Source organism: Papaver somniferum, chromosome 11 (genome assembly GCF_003573695.1).
Source record: "Papaver somniferum cultivar HN1 chromosome 11, ASM357369v1, whole genome shotgun sequence".
NCBI classification, from domain to species: Eukaryota; Viridiplantae; Streptophyta; class Magnoliopsida; order Ranunculales; family Papaveraceae; genus Papaver; species Papaver somniferum.
The window spans coordinates 122,861,340-122,869,591 of NC_039368.1; positions in this window are offsets into that span (position 1 = coordinate 122,861,340).

An 8,252-nucleotide genomic window follows, 5' to 3' on the forward strand; every position below is an offset into this window, starting at 1 on the left:
GATTTTAATGACAATGCTTTGAGTAGAGTGTTCGCAAGAGACAGTGATGGAACAGAAATTATGAATATTGCGAAAAGCTCGCCACTAGAGGAATGGCAGAAGCAGACTATTTCTTTTACCGCAGAAGAAGTCCCCGAAGGTGGAGAGATACATGACAATCCATTGGTGGTAAAATTAGAAATTAATCCAAAACCGAAAGAAGATGAAGATGATGAAGCTGAAGACTCATGGGCAATTAATAGGATTCTAATCGATACCAGAAGCTCTGTGAACATCTTATTCTATCATACTTATAAAACCATGGGAGGGAGAGATGATGATCTTATACCATCAACATATAAGATATATGGTTTTAATGATACTTCCAACAAGCCTAAAAGGGAGGTTACTATGCGAATTCCATTGAAGGGAATATCTTCTGAAATCCTGTTCTGTGTTGTAGGATTCCTGCAACTACATGAACAATACCCTTGTGGAACCTTTATCTCGGATAATGTTGCACATAACTTGTCCTTTTCCTCTGGGATTAATGAGTGACATGTTGCCTTTAGTATATATCCCCCTTTGCCATTTTCTCAAGGTTGCAACTCGTCTCTAAAACCCATCTCCTTCAGGTCCATTCGAGCATCAAGGTGGTCTTTCGACTTAAATTCATTGTTCAACAATGTTCCAACGATACTCTTGCATACATTCTTTTCGACGTGCATGAAATCTATGTAATGGTGGAAAACATGATACCGCCAGTAGGGGAGGAGCCGGAACCATATATTGAACTTTTTCCAGTAGCGCCTTTCGGTCTCCTTCTCCTTCCCCTTCCCCTTTTTTGGGTCGATGGTCTTTTCGATTCTCTTCATCTTTCCACCTCTTCCACGGTTATCCTGCACGAATTCCACCACAATGTTCTTCCGTCCCTTCCCCATTTATTCTTTATAATCTTTACCTCATTGTATATTTGTGACGGGGTCATAATTTCCGGAGCCTTTTCAGTTTCTTCTTTTCCGTTGAACCCCTTCTGACGTCTGAATGGATGATCGTATGGTAGGTATCTTCTATGCCCGGTATAAACCTCTTTTCTACAATGTTTTAGCCTGACATAGTAAGTATTTCTCCCACACACCTTACAGGAGTCTCGTCCCTGGTAGGGGCAACCACACAGTGTACCGAGAGCAGGGTAATCATTTATTGTCCATAAAACAACCGCACGTAGAGTAAACATCTCCTGTTTCAGCGCATCAAAACATTGGACTCCCTGAAACAATTCCTTGAGATCCTCGACAAACGGTTGTAACATAACATCAATGTCCTTACAAGGCCCCCCATCGATAATTAATGACAGCATGGTGAACTTTCTCTTCATACACAACTCTGGCGGAAGGTTGTAAATCACTGTCAGAATTGGCCACACACTGTGCTGTTTTTGCATGCCTTTGTTTACGTCAACCCCGTCATCCGAAATGCCTAGCCGCAAATTTCGAGGATCATCACGAATTACGGGATATCTTTCATCTATATTTTTCCATGCTGGTGAATCCGCCGGATGCCGTAAAACACCCTCTTCTTTCTTTCTGGTGTCGTGCCACAATAAATATTCGACAATTCTCTTTGATTGAAATAGCTGTTTCAGTCTTGGGATAATTGGGAAATACCACAAGACTTTTGCCGGAATTTTTTCATGCACCTCTTTGGTGGTGTCGTCAACTTTCCATCTTGATTCCCCACAGGTGGAACACTTGATGTCATGCTTGTATTTATTCCTATAGATAATTCAGTCATTGATGCATACATGTATCTTTTCGTAACCTGAACCCAAATCTCTCATCACCTTCTTAGCTTCATATGTACTTTTCATCATCTCATTTCCTGGAAGGAGCATGGATTGTAACAGTGGTAGAAGTTCATTAAAGAACTTGTCGGAAGCTCCGTGCTTGCTCTTCAAGTTAAACAGTTCACACATTGCAGATATCTTTGTAAAATCCTTACATCCTTCGTATAGGGGTTTTCCAGCATCATTGAGTATCCGTTGCATCTTCTCAGATTCCTTTGAAAAAATTTCTCCTAATAAAGCATTAACCATTTCTATAGTCTCTGCAGCATGTGCTGGTTCATCAGAGTGCGGACCGTCGCTGCCATTACCATCCAGAAATGTCCACCATGATGACTCATCTCCTTATCCGTGCTTAGTCCATATGGCATAATTTTGAATGAATCCAGAAGTATATAAGTGATACTTAACTTCACTTTCCTTGTGCACGTAGACGTTGAGACATTTCATACATGGACATAGAAACTTAACTTTGCCTTTGTTGTATGGTTTCCGTTTCCCAGTCGCAATATCCTATTAGTATGTATGCGTAGCAAACTTTATAAATGCATCGAATCCGTCTTGATAATGTGATTTGGTTCTATCGGTATACATCCAAGATTTATCCATTACTCTAGGATCCACTCTAGGATCCATTATGAATTCTCAGATACCTGGACGGAGAAAAAACTTGTCAACATCTTGTAAAAATGTTATTGTGGCCCGAATAAAACTACGAAATAATAAAACTTGTCACAAAGAGTAATCACAAATCACAATGTGAGTTCAGTTATCATATATGAGTCATACAAATAATCAGAGGTTATCTATCTACATATAGTTGCATGTGAAGACGATATTTACCCTGCTATGACCATTAGAGTTACAATCTCAGTTAACAAAGTAGTACTGAAAAGAATTACTTACACAGTCGATCCGATTAATCCGCAAAGCAAAACTGACAAGGGAATATATGATTTATCCAGTAGATGAATCAGATGATCAATGTAAATAACTTGTTTTGTTTTCTAGGGGGAGGTTAGAAGATTTAAGAGCATAAATATGAAATGATTTAAGACGAGAGAGATGAACACGTAGGGTAAATGGAGATTTGGCAATATCTTTACTAATAAATAATTTGGCAAAATATTTAAGTGTATATCGTAAATAATTTGGTAAAATAGGTAGGTAAAGATCCTTCAATTTTCATGTTGCACGTTCTATGTTTAGAATTTTCTCAGTCAAATCTTGTTATCCTGCTGCATAATTTTCTGCTTTGACGGCTCTAAATGACTGGAGTTAGATGCGATGCAATTAATATTCATTTCATACTGAAGATTTTTTTGTTCGTACCCGAATTCAGAAAATAAATCAAAATGAATCAAAAATAAATAAATAAATCAAAATGATAGGTAAAACGCGGAGTACGTGTTGCTGCAGTTGTTATAACGGTACTAAAGTAAAAACTATCTTTGTATAAAGTGGAGTACGTGTTGGTGCAGTTGAAAATAAAAATCGTAAGAACTGTTATGGCCCCAATTAGAATTAAGTGAACTAAAACACACTACTATATTTTTGTGTTCTGTCCAATTAGAATTAATATCTAAAACCAAAGCTTGATTCATCCAATTAACATAATAGGTTTGATCATTGATGGATTTTATTAAAGTTTGTCAATCTGATTCAAAGATAACATGATTAAAGTTTGTGCAAGAGTAACAGCTTCCATCATAGCCTTACATTATAGCTCCTCAGCTACAACTCCTATCTTCATTCCTCCATTGAAGCATTGTCCTTGCACCCGAATACAGCTACCTGCACAATTCCTAACTATTATCCCTACTCCACCTTGTAATGAATCTGACTTAAAAGAAGCATCAAAATTTGTAAACATTATCAGGAGGTTTCCATCTTAGCGGCTGCACAACCCCATTAGTAGAAGAAACAAGATTAGTTCCAGGAGGCACAAGTTTATTAATGACATCTATTGACATTTTCTTATTTGGAGTTATGTTCTGAAAAATCTTTGAATATCAAATTGTCCAAACTGATGCTTCAAATATCCTGCACCAAAGGTAATATTATTTCCTGTAGAAAACCAAGAGAGAATCTAGCTCCTAAGTGAACAATGTTGTACCATAATATTACTAACATTGATATTTAAAACCAAACAAATAATTTCCATATCTAGCTAGTTTATCTCTTGTTGGGACTATATCTTTTAAGCACTTCCAAACAAATAATTTAACTTCCACAAAGCTTTCCATACCTGTGGAGAAACAGAATTAGTACCTACAAAAGTATTAGATACACTAGACAACACATTATAGACACTCTTAACAGAGTATTCAACTTGCACATAATTGACATGAGCACTACTTGGTGGAGCCTTATGCTTTAATTTTACAATCTGACAGTGAATACAAATCACAGTGACTCCTGAGATGTTGCTTCTCAAAACAGAATACAAGCTTTATTCACCAATGAGGGCATCATACAACCAAATATTATATCTTAGTTTAAGATCATCTGTCAACTGACATATAAAACTACTTGGTGGAGGCATAAATCATGCAACTGAGATGTTCATAATCACAATACATTCTCAAAACAGGATACAATTCACAACAACATAATAAACATAAAATCTGAAAGATAGAGATGTTCATTATCACCAAGACATTCTCAAAACAGGATACAATTCACAACAAACATAATACACCTAAAATCTGAAAGATAGAGATGTTCATAATCACCATCATAAATTGTACCATTCAAAATCAGTAGTGTGTAACTTCCAATTTGAAAAATCATTAGACCCCCAAATGAACGAATGAGAAATACCTTAGATGAAGATGACCAAGATTTGCATTTCCAAAATTATGAATCACTAGCAATACTTCTCTAGGCCTGAATCGATCTTTCACAGAAGAATCAATTGATTCATTGTTGTTGATGAAGTTTTCTGCAGATGAATCTCCAAGAAACCCCAAATGAATATTACATGAAGATAATCATCGTGGAATTAATTCAATGAATTCACCCCGTCTTCAATTAGAAAGCAGAGGACGAACTTGGTGATAGTGGTGGTGGTTCGTTCAATTCACCCAACTTTGAATTTAGGGTTACAGGTTAGAGAAGATTGAATATTCAATCAACCAAATCCAAACTCTGTAATCTAAGTCGAAATTCAGTAAAGATTGATGGAGATATTAGGGTGTGAAATTGATGAAGATGAAACTGGATTTCGATTTCGACGAAAAAGAAAGGATTCGAGAGAGATTTCTGCTGCTGATCGTTTGGGAGAAAGAATAGACTATGTCTCAGGCGCTGTTGACATAGTGTTGGTAGTTGCCCATGCTAGCTACAGTTCAAGATATGGCCCTTGTTAACTAATTAAAATTAAATAAAAAAATATACACAATTTGTGCAGGGACCTTACATTTGACCATTTTTTGATTTTAATTGTTGGTAAAGTAGTTAAAGACATGGATAGGGTTTACGGGTTCTCTGCAAGCCGGGCATGTTCAGGATTTCTTACTTGCTATTCCAATTATGGGGAACATGCAGTCCATTGTAAGGTAGACCCTGGTTTTAAACATAGACATGATCATGTGAGGGACATTTTATATAATATACTATGGAGAGCCGGTATTTCTGCAAAGAAAGAAGCGTCTGTCAATTTTTTGACTGATCCACTCGAAGGGAAATCGACGCTCAGACCAGCAGATGGTTTAATTTTTGGGTGGGCTAACGGAAAACATTCATGTGTTAATCTTACTGGGTTTCCATTAGTAGGAATTGGATATGGTACGTTTATAGTCGGGCAAGCGGCGTTGAGGGCTGCCTCAGGTAAGATAGCGAAACATGAGAAAGCGACGTTGAGGGCTGCCTCAGGTAAGATAGCGAAACATGAGAAAGCATGTCTTGATAATGGGCATACCTTTATTCCTTTTTCTTTTGATACTTTTGGTTTTTTAGCTCCGGAGGCGGTTGGACTCCTCAGAAGAGTCCAGAAAGTCATGCACAGTAATGTCATGACTTCTGGTTCGAGGGAGTTTGTTTTCCATAGGTTAGGTTGCAATTCAAAAAGGGCTCGCGGCGCAGCTTGTTGCGCGTTTGCCTATTTTGTCTAGGGATGGCCATTTGCCCCACTCAAACCCATCCCTGTGGGTACCCGCACCGTTCGGGTAGGGTTTTACCCGCACAAATGGAGATGGGATCGGGTATGGGTAATACCCTACGGGGATGGGGTGGGGATGGGATTCAAGGTCCCCGCCCCATACTCGCCCCGTATCTTTCACAAGTTAGGGGTTTAGACTTTTATGCAACAATGTGTTTATACTTCCACCACTTAGTCGAGCTTTCTTTCATTTATCATATTCTCGATCATTCTTGTACATTCATCACTTTCGTTCTTTTTTTTTACTGATCAAACACATTCTCTAAAAGTTAAAATAGAGAAAACGAAGCAGATAATGAAATGGTTAACGTGGACGAAGATAGAACGTGACAGGAAAAAACTAATAAGTCATTAACATATTCTTTTGTTCACTTTAAGATAAATTACTGAATTTAAGATTCCAGAATGCGTCGTTCTTACGTTATTATTTTTGTTTGAATCATATTTAAGTTTTGATTATAATCAAATTTATGTATTAACTCAGTGTTACGGGTAACCCATGGGAAACCCGCCCCATATGGGTATTCCCCATACCTGCCCCACCCCAATTCATATGGGTAACGGGGCGGGGATGGGTATTTTTTTTACGAACGGGGCAGTGACTGGGGTTGACACTACCCGCCCCATGACCATCCCTAATTTCGTCGATGTAAAATATTATTATTTTATTTTATTATTAATTAGATCTTATTGTTGGTCACTTGGTCAGGTACTTATACGGCTTGATACATGAGCCAAACATGCGAACCATGGTGAACCATAATGCTACAGTTATGGCCTTCAAATTAGGCTACCGCCTCGTTTTACTCTTAAATATAACGATGTGTGCAATTAAGAGATGGGACGGGTCAGGAGAGGATAATAATGATGTATTTTGACAAATCAAGATATAGCAATACACCAGCGTCACATAATGCCTGTAAAACCTGGTAAACCGTGCATGATCAATAAGTGCTGGTCTATGAATTTTACAAAAAATCAATTATGATAGTAGTAATAATGTATTAGGAAAAATTGCGTCTGAAATTCAATAAGGAAGGACTATTTTGTTAAATAAGGAAGGTAAACTTTTAATTTTAACAAGTGTACTATCCCATTGACATGAATGCTTAACGTGTCAGGATATTTAGAGATTTCTTTAGGGTTTCAGCAAGAATATAGGCGTCTAATTAGAACTGACGATCAGTAGTCTAATCCTAGAATCCTAATGCAATATTTTTCTGTTGGGTCTCGCAAAATCCGAAAAATCGCACTTTCCATATATCACCTTGATTTTCGTTTGTTATATTCATGGTAAACATAACCCACCCACTATATTTAGATTTTCATACTAGATATTTATAGGAAAAAATAATATATTTAGCTAGATTTGGATCCTAGATACCTCGTTCATAAGTAAAAGAACGAAGGAATTGAGAGGATGAGTTCTAATGAGAAATGTGTTGTTCCTGCCAATGGTCTTGTTAATAATGATCCTCCTCCTCCGAAGGGATTTTCTTCATGGGATGACTTTGTGGAAAGCATTGGTGATATACTAGAAGAGTATGTCGATGAAGAATGTGAATTAGTTCATATTAAGAAAATGATCCATGTTGAAGATGATCCTCCTCCTAAGGGTTTTGCTTCTTGGGATGCATTTGAGAAAAGCTATGGTGAACATTTGGATAATGATTATAATGAATAAGAACATGGGGAGCCACCAAGACCAGCAAATTTATGGTTGAGCACTCGACATAGACTAAATTCAAGTTTTTTACATTATTTTTAGTATGCTAATTTTGTTAATTGTGTAAGCAAAATTATGTAGCAGTCAAAGGCCTACTATTCAATTGTGCTCTCAATTCTGATTTTTTTTTTTGTTAAGTTTGTCAGATTTGGCATTGCAATTTATGAAAAATTTGGCTATGTTTTTCAACTCTAATACAAGACTCAGTATATAGTCCCTATCATATTCATAATCCTATCACTTTAACAGCAAACCCACAACAAAATCATGGTTAACCCTAACTCTTCAGATCCAAATCTCTAAGCCAAGCCCCCTTAAACACATTACTAATTCATTTTGTTTCATCAAGAGATTGATACTCCAACAGATGAACAATGGACAGAAATTAAACAACATATGCACTTGGAATATAAACAAAATATTGCATCCTTAAATATTAAACACAAAAAGTAAACTTACAAGCCGCTTTACAAACAGACTAATTAAACATCTAAAAAAAACACAAGATACACTAATAACACACACACACACACACACAAAAA